Genomic DNA, 12,454 nt, shown 5'->3' with positions numbered 1-12,454 from the left:
CCATAGGAAACAATGGGGCTGTTTGAGCTGAAAAAAAACCTAACACCTGCAAAAATGCAGCGTTCAGCTCCTAACGCAGCCCCATTGTTTCCTATGGGGAAACACTTCCTACGTCTGCACCTAACACTCTAACATGTACCCCGAGTCTAAACACCCCTAACCTTACACTTATTAACCCCTAATCTGCCGCCCCCGCTATCGCTGACCCCTGCATATTATTATTAACCCCTAATCTTCCGCTCCGTAAAACGCCGCCACCTACGTTATCCCTATGTACCCCTAATCTGCTGCCCTAACATCGCCGACCCCTATGTTATATTTATTAACCCCTAATCTGCCCCCCACAACGTCGCCGACACCTACCTACACTTATTAACCCCTAATCTGCCGAGCGGACCTGAGCGCTACTATAATAAAGTTATTAACCCCTAATCCGCCTCACTAACCCTATCATAAATAGTATTAACCCCTAATCTGCCCTCCCTAACATCGCCGACACCTACCTTCAATTATTAACCCCTAATCTGCCGACCGGAGCTCACCGCTATTCTAATAAATGTATTAACCTCTAAAGCTAAGTCTAACCCTAACACTAACACCCCCCTAAGTTAAATATAATTTTTATCTAACGAAATAAATTAACTCTTATTAAATAAATGATTCCTATTTAAAGCTAAATACTTACCTGTAAAATAAATCCTAATATAGCTACAATATAAATTACATTTATATTATAGCTATTTTAGGATTAATATTTATTTTACAGGCAACTTTGTAATTATTTTAACCAGGTACAATAGCTATTAAATAGTTAAGAACTATTTAATAGTTACCTAGTTAAAATAATTACAAATTTACCTGTAAAATAAATCCTAACCTAAGATATAATTAAACCTAACACTACCCTATCAATAAAATAATTAAATAAACTACCTACAATTACCTACAATTAACCTAACACTACACTATCAATAAATTAATTAAACACAATTGCTACAAATAAATACAATTAAATAAACTATCTAAAGTACAAAAAATAAAAAAGAACTAAGTTACAGAAAATAAAAAAATATTTACAAACATAAGAAAAATATTACAACAATTTTAAACTAATTACACCTACTCTAAGCCCCCTAATAAAATAACAAAGACCCCCAAAATAAAAAATTCCCTACCCTATTCTAAAATACAAAAATTACAAGCTCTTTTACCTTACCAGCCCTGAACAGGGCCCTTTGCGGGGCATGCCCCAAGAATTTCAGCTCTTTTGCCTGTAAAAAAAAACATACAATACCCCCCCCCAACATTACAACCCACCACCCACATACCCCTAATCTAACCCAAACCCCCTTAAATAAACCTAACACTAATCCCCTGAAGATCTTCCTACCTTGTCTTCACCATCCAGGTATCACCGATCCGTCCTGGCTCCAAGATCTTCATCCAACCCAAGCGGGGGTTGGCGATCCATAATCCGGTGCTCCAAAGTCTTCCTCCTATCCGGCAAGAAGAGGACATCCGGACCGGCAAACATCTTCTCCAAGCGGCATCTTCTATGTTCTTCCATCCGATGACGACCGGCTCCATCTTGAAGACCTCCAGCGCGGATCCATCCTCTTCTTCCGACGACTAGACGACGAATGACGGTTCCTTTAAGGGACGTCATCCAAGATGGCGTCCCTCGAATTCCGATTGGCTGATAGGATTCTATCAGCCAATCGGAATTAAGGTAGGAATATTCTGATTGGCTGATGGAATCAGCCAATCAGAATCAAGTTCAATCCGATTGGCTGATCCAATCAGCCAATCAGATTGAGCTCGCATTCTATTGGCTGTTCCGATCAGCCAATAGAATGCGAGCTCAATCTGATTGGCTGATTGGATCAGCCAATCGGATTGAACTTGATTCTGATTGGCTGATTCCATCAGCCAATCAGAATATTCCTACCTTAATTCCGATTGGCTGATAGAATCCTATCAGCCAATCGGAATTCGAGGGACGCCATCTTGGATGACGTCCCTTAAAGGAACCGTCATTCGTCGTCTAGTCGTCGGAAGAAGAGGATGGATCCGCGCTGGAGGTCTTCAAGATGGAGCCGGTCGTCATCGGATGGAAGAACATAGAAGATGCCGCTTGGAGAAGATGTTTGCCGGTCCGGATGTCCTCTTCTTGCCGGATAGGAGGAAGACTTTGGAGCACCGGATTATGGATCGCCAACCCCCGCTTGGGTTGGATGAAGATCTTGGAGCCAGGACGGATCGGTGATACCTGGATGGTGAAGACAAGGTAGGAAGATCTTCAGGGGATTAGTGTTAGGTTTATTTAAGGGGGTTTGGGTTAGATTAGGGGTATGTGGGTGGTGGGTTGTAATGTTGGGGGGGGGGGTATTGTATGTTTTTTTTTACAGGCAAAAGAGCTGAAATTCTTGGGGCATGCCCCGCAAAGGGCCCTGTTCAGGGCTGGTAAGGTAAAAGAGCTTGTAATTTTTGTATTTTAGAATAGGGTAGGGAATTTTTTATTTTGGGGGTCTTTGTTATTTTATTAGGGGGCTTAGAGTAGGTGTAATTAGTTTAAAATTGTTGTAATATTTTTCTTATGTTTGTAAATATTTTTTTATTTTCTGTAACTTAGTTCTTTTTTATTTTTTGTACTTTAGATAGTTTATTTAATTGTATTTATTTGTAGCAATTGTGTTTAATTAATTTATTGATAGTGTAGTGTTAGGTTAATTGTAGGTAATTGTAGGTAGTTTATTTAATTATTTTATTGATAGGGTAGTGTTAGGTTTAATTATATCTTAGGTTAGGATTTATTTTACAGGTAAATTTGTAATTATTTTAACTAGGTAACTATTAAATAGTTCTTAACTATTTAATAGCTATTGTACCTGGTTAAAATAATTACAAAGTTGCCTGTAAAATAAATATTAATCCTAAAATAGCTATAATATAAATGTAATTTATATTGTAGCTATATTAGGATTTATTTTACAGGTAAGTATTTAGCTTTAAATAGGAATCATTTATTTAATAAGAGTTAATTTATTTCGTTAGATAAAAATTATATTTAACTTAGGGGGGTGTTAGTGTTAGGGTTAGACTTAGCTTTAGGGGTTAATACATTTATTAGAATAGCGGTGAGCTCCGGTCGGCAGATTAGGGGTTAATAATTGAAGGTAGGTGTCGGCGATGTTAGGGAGGGCAGATTAGGGGTTAATACTATTTATGATAGGGTTAGTGAGGCGGATTAGGGGTTAATAACTTTATTATAGTAGCGCTCAGGTCCGCTCGGCAGATTAGGGGTTAATAAGTGTAGGTAGGTGTCGGCGACGTTGTGGGGGGCAGATTAGGGGTTAATAAATATAACATAGGGGTCGGCGATGTTAGGGGCAGCAGATTAGGGGTACATAGGGATAACGTAGGTGGCGGCGATTTGCGGTCGGAAGATTAGGGGTTAATTATTTTAAGTAGCTTGCGGCGACGTTGTGGGGGGCAAGTTAGGGGTTAATAAATATAATATAGGGGTCGGCGGGGTTAGGGGCAGCAGATTAGGGGTACATAAGTATAACGTAGGTGGCGGTCGGCAGATTAGGGGTTAAAAATTTTAATCGAGTGGCGGCGATGTGGGGGGACCTCGGTTTAGGGGTACATAGGTAGTTTATGGGTGTTATTGTACTTTAGGGTACAGTAGTTAAGAGCTTTAGAAACCGGCGTTAGCCAGAAAGCTCTTAACTCCTGCTATTTTCAGGCGGCTGGAATCTTGTCGTTAGAGCTCTAACGCTCACTGCAGAAACGACTCTAAATACCAGCGTTAGAAAGATCCCATTGAAAAGATAGGCTACGCAAATGGCGTAGGGGGATCTGCGGTATGGAAAAGTCGCGGCTGAAAAGTGAGCGTTAGACCCTTTAATCACTGACTCCAAATACCAGCGGGCGCCCAAAACCAGCGTTAGGAGCCTCTAACGCTGGTTTTGACGGCTACCGCCGAACTCTAAATCTAGGCCGTAGTTTCTAACAGGAATATCAATCAGGAGATTGTTGTTCCATCATTATGTCCTAATCCTTCTTCAAAGAAGGAACGACTTTTGCATAATCTGGACGTAGTCCGTGCCCTGAAATTCTATTTACAGGCAACTAAAGATTTTCGTCAAACTTCTTCCCTGTTTGACGTTTACTCTGGACAGAGGAGAGGTCAAAAAGCTTCGGCAACCTCTCTCTCTTTTTGGCTTCGTAGCATAATACGTTTAGCCTATGAGACTGCTGGACAGCAGCCCCCTGAAAGAATTACAGCTCATTCCACTAGAGCTGTGGCTTCCACCTGGGCCTTTAAGAATGAGGCCTCTGTTGAACAGATTTGCAAGGCTGCGACTTGGTCTTCGCTTCACACTTTTTCAAAATTTTACAAATTTGACACTTTTGCTTCTTCGGAGGCTGTTTTTGGGAGAAAGGTTCTACAGGCAGTGGTTCCTTCCATTTAAGTTCCTGCCTTGTCCCTCCCATCATCCGTGTACTTTTGCTTTGGTATTGGTATCCCATAAGTAATGGATGACCCGTGGACTGAATACACTTAACAAGAGAAAACATAATTTATGCTTACCTGATAAATTTATTTCTCTTGCAGTGTATTCAGTCCACGGCCCGCCCTGTCTTTTTTAAGGCAGATCTAAATTTTTATTAAAACTCCAGTCACCACTGCACCCTATGGTTTCTCCTTTCTTGTCTTGTTTCGGTCGAATGACTGGATATGACATGTGAGGGGAGGAGCTATATAGCAGCTCTGCTTTGGGTGATCCTCTTGCAACTTCCTGTTGGGAAGGGAATATATCCCATAAGTAATGGATGACCCGTGGACTGAATACACTACAAGAGAAATAAATTTATCAGGTAAGCATAAAGTATGCAAGTTTTTCTCTGAAATTCCTGGTAGAGACTAGAGGGGGGGTTAAAGGGACACAAAACCAAAAATGGTTTTATTTCATAATTTAAATAGAGCACGTGATTTCAAACAACTTTTTAATTAACTTTCATTGTCAAATTTGTTTAATTAGTATTGTTTGTCGAAGCACTAGCTGAGTATTTCCAATGAACCAATGAAAAGAGGCATTTATGTGTACCCACCAATGGGCAGCTATCTCCCATTAATGCATTGCTGCACCTGAGCCTACTTAGGTATTTGTTTCAACTAAGGATACCATGAGTGAAGCAAATTTAGCTAAAATAAGTAAATTGGAAAGGGGCATGAAATCTTTTTTATTTCTTTCATGATTCAGAAAAAGCATTTTCATTTAAACAACTTTTTAATTTACCTCTATTATATAATTTGTTTTGTTCTCTTGGTATTTTTTGTTGAAAAGGATACCTAGGTAAGCTAAGGAGCTGCTGATTGGTGGCTGCACATATATGCCTCATGGTATTGTCTCCCCGAATGTGTTCTGCTAGCTAGTAGTGTATTGCTGCTTCTTTAACAAAGTATACAGGAGAAGGAAGCAAATTAGAAAATAGAAGTCAGTTGGAAAGTTGTTTAAAAGTGTATACTCTATCTGAATCATGAAAGAAAAAGTTTGGATTTCATGTCCCTTTAAATAAATTGATAACTTGAGTAAATTGCATGATCCCTTTAAAGTTGGTACCAATAATATAAGTTACCACAGTTGTATAATATGTCTGAGAACAATTGTTTTTCTTACATTTTTAAAGGGGTATTAAAGACATTGTTGTATATATCAACAATTAAGCATTGAGCAAGCAAGATCCACATGTTCCTCCAATGACCAAGCAATCAACATGTATAGTGTTGCAGGGTTCTGTATCCTGCAGGATCTACCCAATCTTTTATGATGGGCAAAGGGAAAACTACAATGTACAAAAATAAATATCTAGAGTGTGATCTTGGGAATAGGCAGTAAAAGAGCACTTAATTTGTCCCCAGGGTAAAAAAGGGGCATGTGAGAAATCACTTGACCCTCTGTCTCAGCAAAAAAATAAATAAAAAAGAATCCATACAACCATGAGACAAATGCCTCAATACAATCTCCTCTTTCAAATGAGCAATCTCTTGGCCCACTAGATAGCACGCAGTTAATGTAAAATGTCAATTTCATAACCAGTTATACATCAGATTTACAGTTAAAAAAAATCTATTATCAAATTTGCTTTATTCTCTTGATATCAATTGTTGAAGAGTAAACAAAGCTAGGCTCAGGAGCAGCAATGTTCTACTGGGAGCTATCTAAACACAGTGGGTGAGTCAATGACGCTGTGCAATATGTACAAAAGAACATTTAAATCATTTGACACATGACCCTTTAGATATGATATGATTGACGTGAAATGTGACTTTTTTTTTAACCTCTCCACCCTAGAAACATTTCTGACGATAAGTGTTTCACTATATTTGAATAATTCTTTTATACTTAAAGTGAAGGTAAACTTTATAGTTTGTAGTTACAATATTTGTAATCATAAAGTAAAAGATGGGGACTTTCATTCATTGTTAATTTTTTTAATAATTACCCTTTCATATTTTCATACATTGCACTGTTTTCTGCCCGTAACGGATACTCTATTTTTTCCTTCACTGACGATTCACGCTGTAGCCAATCTTATTGCGCCCCTTTTGGCGTCCAGCAAGTAAATTATAATGCCCCTGGTTTTGGATGCCAAAGGGGGCGCAATACGATTGGCTACAGCCTGAATATGGGCAGAGGAATGGTGCAATATATGAAAACATGAAAGGGTAATTATTAAAAAAATTAAGCATTTACTAAGCCTTTCATGAATGAAAGTCCCGATCTTTTACTTTATGATTACAAATATTGTAACTACAAACGATGAAGTCTACCATCACTTTAAGTAAAACCTCTCTATAGGTTAACAAGGGGAACCAGAGATATTTATCTCACTTCAGAGTCCTCTCAATCTAGATAAAAGTTGCAATTCCTAAAGCTCAATACAAGTGTAGAGGAGTTTGGTGTCATTTTTACTGGCTGCTGATAGCATTAATATAACATCAGGTCTTACAAATGGTCCTTTGTTGGTTACAATACATAATGTATTACATTGTGTGCCTGAGCTTTAAAGCTATGATTTTATTTTATGTTATCTCAAGTTAATACACGTTGTGTACAGCCTTTTAGCATAAAATAATGTATACATTTAGATCAGTTTATTTTCTTACCACATTCCTTTCAAAACTAATTGTAATAGGATATGAATAATTAATACTAAACCTCAAGATGGGAATGCGACCATAACACATAACGGGGAGGTGAAGGAAAGTAACACGTAATAGCACAGAGTTTATGTTTTTTTTACTCTGCAGTTATTTTTTATTCCAGACAAGACACATTTGCCAAGTAAATGAGAAATCAGTCTTGGGACAGTAGTTTAAAGGACATGAAAGTCAAAATTAAACTTTCATGGTTTAGAAGAAGCATGCAAATTTAAAAGAATTTTTAATTTCTCAGTGTCTTTTGTTGAAAAGCATATTTAGGTAGGCTCCGGATCAGCGATGAACTGCTGGGAGCTAACAGCTGATTGGTGGCCTCTTATAATTGGCTTACCAGATGTGTTTTGCTAATTCCCAGTAGTGCATTGCTGCTCTGGATGTGACTTTCATCTATTTAAAGGGACATAAAACCCAATTTATTTATTTCAGGATTTAGATAGAGCACACAATTTTAAACAACTTTACAATTTATTTCTATTATCAAATCTGCTTCATTCCCTTGATAACCATTGCTGACGTTACAGCACTGCACTACTGAGAGCTAACTGAACACATCTAGTCAGCCAATCACAAAGACAAATATGAGCAGGCACCAATCACCAGCTAGCGCCCAGTAGTGTAGGATTTGTACATATTATTTTTCAACAAATGATACCAAGAGAACAAAGTACATTTGAACATAGAAGTTAATTTAAAAGTGTCTTAAAATAACATGCTCTATCTGAATCATGCAAGTTGGATTTAGACTTCACTATCCCTTACTCTCTTTTCAGGGGTTAAACACGTAGTCATACACAAGCAACAGTTCTTTGTTTGCAAGGAGCAGAGAAAGAGAAATACTGTACCAGCCTCATCTAGGGAAGGTTTACCTTTGTGAGAAAACAGAAAGCTAAGTATACATGGAACTCCATTAATAAACATGCTGCTACCTAACCCCTCTGCCACCTAAAGTGAAGCAGATTTCAATAATCTTGATCAGGTCAGATTGGGATGATTAAAAGCGCCACTTCCGCACAATCGGCCATGTGCGAGCAGAGGTAGGCACAAGCAGCGTCTTGCCGCGAGGCCGGGCAGATAAGGTTCATGATAGCGAACCTCGACTGCTCGGCAATTGATAAATGGAGTCAATGATCTGTATATGGACTAAGTAAACTGTTGGTGCAATTAAACTTTCATGATTCATATAGAACATGCAATTTTCAACAACTTTCCAATTTACTCATATTATCTCATTTGGTTTGTTCTCTTGCTATCTTTTATTGAAGCATACCTAGGTAGGCACTACTAGGAGCTAGCTGTTAATTGTTTTTTGTACATACATATCTCTTGTCATTTGCTCACTAGGGGTTAGATTACAAGTGGAGCGCCAACTGTAGCATGCAAGCGATATCAGCTTTTTGCTTGCAATGGAAATAACGCTCATATTACGGGTTGAAAGTAAATGCGTTCGCTCAAGTGTAACTGTGATTTATGCTTGACAGGTTAATGCGACTTCAGAGCTCGCATAAAGGGTAAGGGAGGAAAAAGTTGCATTGGACATAACATAAATACATGTAAAAGTACAGTAACACTCATTAACACTATCAGATAAAATGTATTAAAAAAAGTTATAAAAAAGTTATAAGGGCACAAAGATATATGGCATAAGGTTTTTGGAAAAAAAAAGGGCTGCAAAGAGCTTTATCATATATATACATACATACACATATAAACAGATAAATACATACTATATGTGCACACATAGATACACATATATATATATATACAGTATATCTATATACAGTATATATGTGCATCGGTGCCCTTTGCAGTCAGAAACCTGAAAACATGAAAAAACATATTTATTCAGTATTAATATTTTATAATGGTTTAAACTGTGTATTTACTGTAAATATTTCACATTCCAATGTTCTTCACAAAGGGGAATATCTTCTATGTATTTTTAAATAGATATTCCTATATATCTGTATATATCTATAGCTATATATATATATATATATATATATATATATATATATGTTTATTTAAGAATAACTAGAACATAATCTTTTATGTGAAGTACATTGAAATGTGAAATATTCATATTTCATGTCGGGTTTGGTGCTCCTGAATAAACGCGATTGGCTTAGCGTGTGAGTATGTGTTAGTCTCCCCCTCCCCCTGTTTTTGTACGCTCCATTGAAGTCTATGGGAGAATACGTTAATGCTGTCACGATATTCGAAGTTCAAATTTTTGCATGCATCAAGCTTTCGCTCTCACGTTAACTTTTTACTTTCAACTTGTAATACTAGCGCAACTTGACACACGTAAATAGATTACTTCTAGCGAAGTTAATGCATGAGCCGGAGTGCTAAATAGTGCTCCACTCGTAATTTAGCCCTAGATGTTTCCGCTAGCTTTCACTAGTGCATTGCTGCTTCTTCAACCAAGGGTACTAAGAGAATGAAGCACATTTGACAATAGAAGTACATTGGAAATGCATTTAAAACTGGATGTTCTATCTGAATCATGAAAGAAATTTTGGATTCATAAAGGACATTATGGGGCCGATTTATCAAGTGTCTGGCGGACATGATCCGCTGTAGCTTTCATGTCCGCCAGACATCGATAAATGCCAACAGCATACACTGTCGGCATTTAACATTTCACAAGCATTTCTTGTGAAATGCTTGTGCAATTCGGCCCCCTGTACATTCGCCCCTGCACATGGCTGCTAGCAGGCCGTATCTGATTGTATCGTATCTGATCATGATGATTGCAGTCCACCTCCTAAAAGGCGGCAGAGAATTTAAGGAGTAGTGGTCTTAACTCTTAACTCTTGTTTCCGGTGAGGCTGAAGGCTCGCACGGAAATAGGTGCATTAGGCACAATACAGGCCATGATAAATCGGCCCCTATATATCAAATTGTGTAATTAGCAACACAATACATGTCACTGTTAGCTCTGAGTAGGCATAAGCTGTGACAATAAGTGAACGTTTTTACTAAACATACTTTTGCTAATATTGCAAAAATGTTTCTAATTAAAACTCACATGCCCTGATGTACTCTGTTTTATCTACAATGTCCCTTTAAAGCAATTTATCATATTGCACCCATTTTTATTATATAACCTATATGTGTTATTCATACACTGAAGAATATGTTAAGGCTTTTATAAGTAAATGAAAAATAATAAACCATTACAATTTATATTATTAAGTATGTTCTTTAAAGGGACGTGCTTCTCTGTTCCATCTAAAAAAGAATGTTTCATAATGTATTACTTTTGTTTTGCTTTTTGTTTGTTTTTTAAAACTGATGTTCCTGTTCTGAATTTGCCAATTTTATTTGTGGGAGTTATCTTTATCAACCAGTGATCAGGAATCTGTTGGAATGTGTCATTGTTTTAAATTAAATATATCTATTTCCTCTTTACAGCATACAGTATATGTTTTGAAGAGGGCAAAATTGCTGTTGAATTTATGTATTTAAAATTCTGACATCTGTGCAAAAAACAGGGCTGCATAATGGTGCAAAAAATGTGATGGTGTAACGCCAGCCAGTTTCCTGATGAATACACAGGAAAAAGGGCGTTAAGGAAGGATATTGATGGACAATTTTTGGATTATTCATGAATCTGCTGATCTAATGAGTCACAAGATGCTTACAATGGACCATGTGCGTCTCAAACCATGCGGCTGTTATTGAAGCAGTCAGACACTAACTAGCCTTGTTAGCTCAGAAAACCACTGGAAAACAACATTTGTACAGCAAGCTTTGTACAGACCCTCTACATGTTGTGAATATTAGGATTGTCACACCCAGATCTGCCAACTTTTAAATATATTTCACAATGTGTGCAATGTGTACATGGATATCTGGAGGAGGGGGATAAGAGGGGACAAATACCACCATTTCGCTCAATCAGCATCGGCACTAACTTAAGTCACTCTTTCTACACCAATGAAACAATGTGAATCTCACGTGTACGGCCATGTTGCCGCTAATATTTTGTTCAGAGCCTATCCCCACCCCCAACATGAGTGTGTTTTAATTTGAAGCCACAGAGAATGCCATTACAGGGATAAATGTAGCATAAAATAAAAAAAATATAAATATAAAATATATATTAATAATTAAACTTTTTTATCTGTTTCATTTTTATTTGGGTCTTAGAGAAATATTTTTTTAACATATGTTGTTTGCTACTCAATATATTTTAAAAAGTGATAATCCAGGAACCAGAATATGTTCTAATATATTAGATTCATATATATTTACTTATTTTTATTATTTTAAAACAGAACAAACTAATTAAATGTAGTAAAGTCTCATTGTGAAACCTGAAATATATTGTAAATTAGGTGTCATTCAAAATTAAAAAGATATTAATTTATTTATACAGCAGTTTTGTATATAGTATTTGTATACAATTTATAAAATTAATTTTATTTAAGGTTTCAAAACCATTTTAGTTGATTTAATGTGACAGAACAATATTAGCTGTTATGCATGAGATTTTTTTTATTTTTTATTAAATAGTGGGATTTTTTTTATCCATAGTGTGGTCTGAAGAACAGACTTTAAATAGTGTGTCACCTTGTCTTATGGCCTGATTTAAGACCTCTGCACCTAGCTTGTATATCAGCAGCATGCCAAGTAATTTTATCATTTTGGCCCATGTAGATAATAAATACAAATAATATTAATACAGGCCTACTTTTTGTTGATAGTGCATTAAAGTTCCATTGAATAATTTAAATTAAAATAAAATCATTTTAAACAATAGATACAGTTATAGTTCCCAAATAAAATCACTTCTAAATTTGCGATAAATTATGTTAATTACTAAGGCCATATTTTTTTTAAGAGTCAAACATTTTAAAGGGAACTATCAGTTAGAATTAGAAAATAATTAAAAACCAAAATAACTAAAAATGGCACAAGAAAAAGTACAAGGAAAAATGAACACAGCATGCATTTTTTTTCAACATAGGTCCCACATTTTAAAGGGATTATTAATTGGTAAAGAAAACAATTAAACATAAGCCTTGAATTATATATATATATATATATATATATATATATATATATATATATATATATATATATATATATATATAAAGCCACAGCCTGTAATCATTAAGCTAAAAGAGGTATTTCATTAAAAAAATTAAAACACATAAAGTTATGTTAACATTTCTCTGGACATCCCCCCTCCCCCAATTACAAAAGCTTCTAAAA

At 36.3% G+C, this 12,454-nt stretch overlaps 1 protein-coding gene across 3 annotated transcripts in view; it reads right to left on the bottom strand.

Annotated features, from left to right (window-relative positions):
• LOC128660121 (gap junction gamma-1 protein) overlaps nucleotides 1-12,454 on the bottom strand; it is a 315,999-nt gene that overhangs the window by 30,368 nt on the left and 273,177 nt on the right. The gene's annotated exons all lie outside the window — the stretch shown is intronic.

The sequence above is a fragment of the Bombina bombina genome, chromosome 5, assembly GCF_027579735.1.
Source record: "Bombina bombina isolate aBomBom1 chromosome 5, aBomBom1.pri, whole genome shotgun sequence".
Taxonomy (NCBI): domain Eukaryota; kingdom Metazoa; phylum Chordata; class Amphibia; order Anura; family Bombinatoridae; genus Bombina; species Bombina bombina.
The sequence above is the reverse complement of the archived record's forward strand: the minus strand, read 5'-3'. Positions and strand labels throughout refer to the sequence as shown.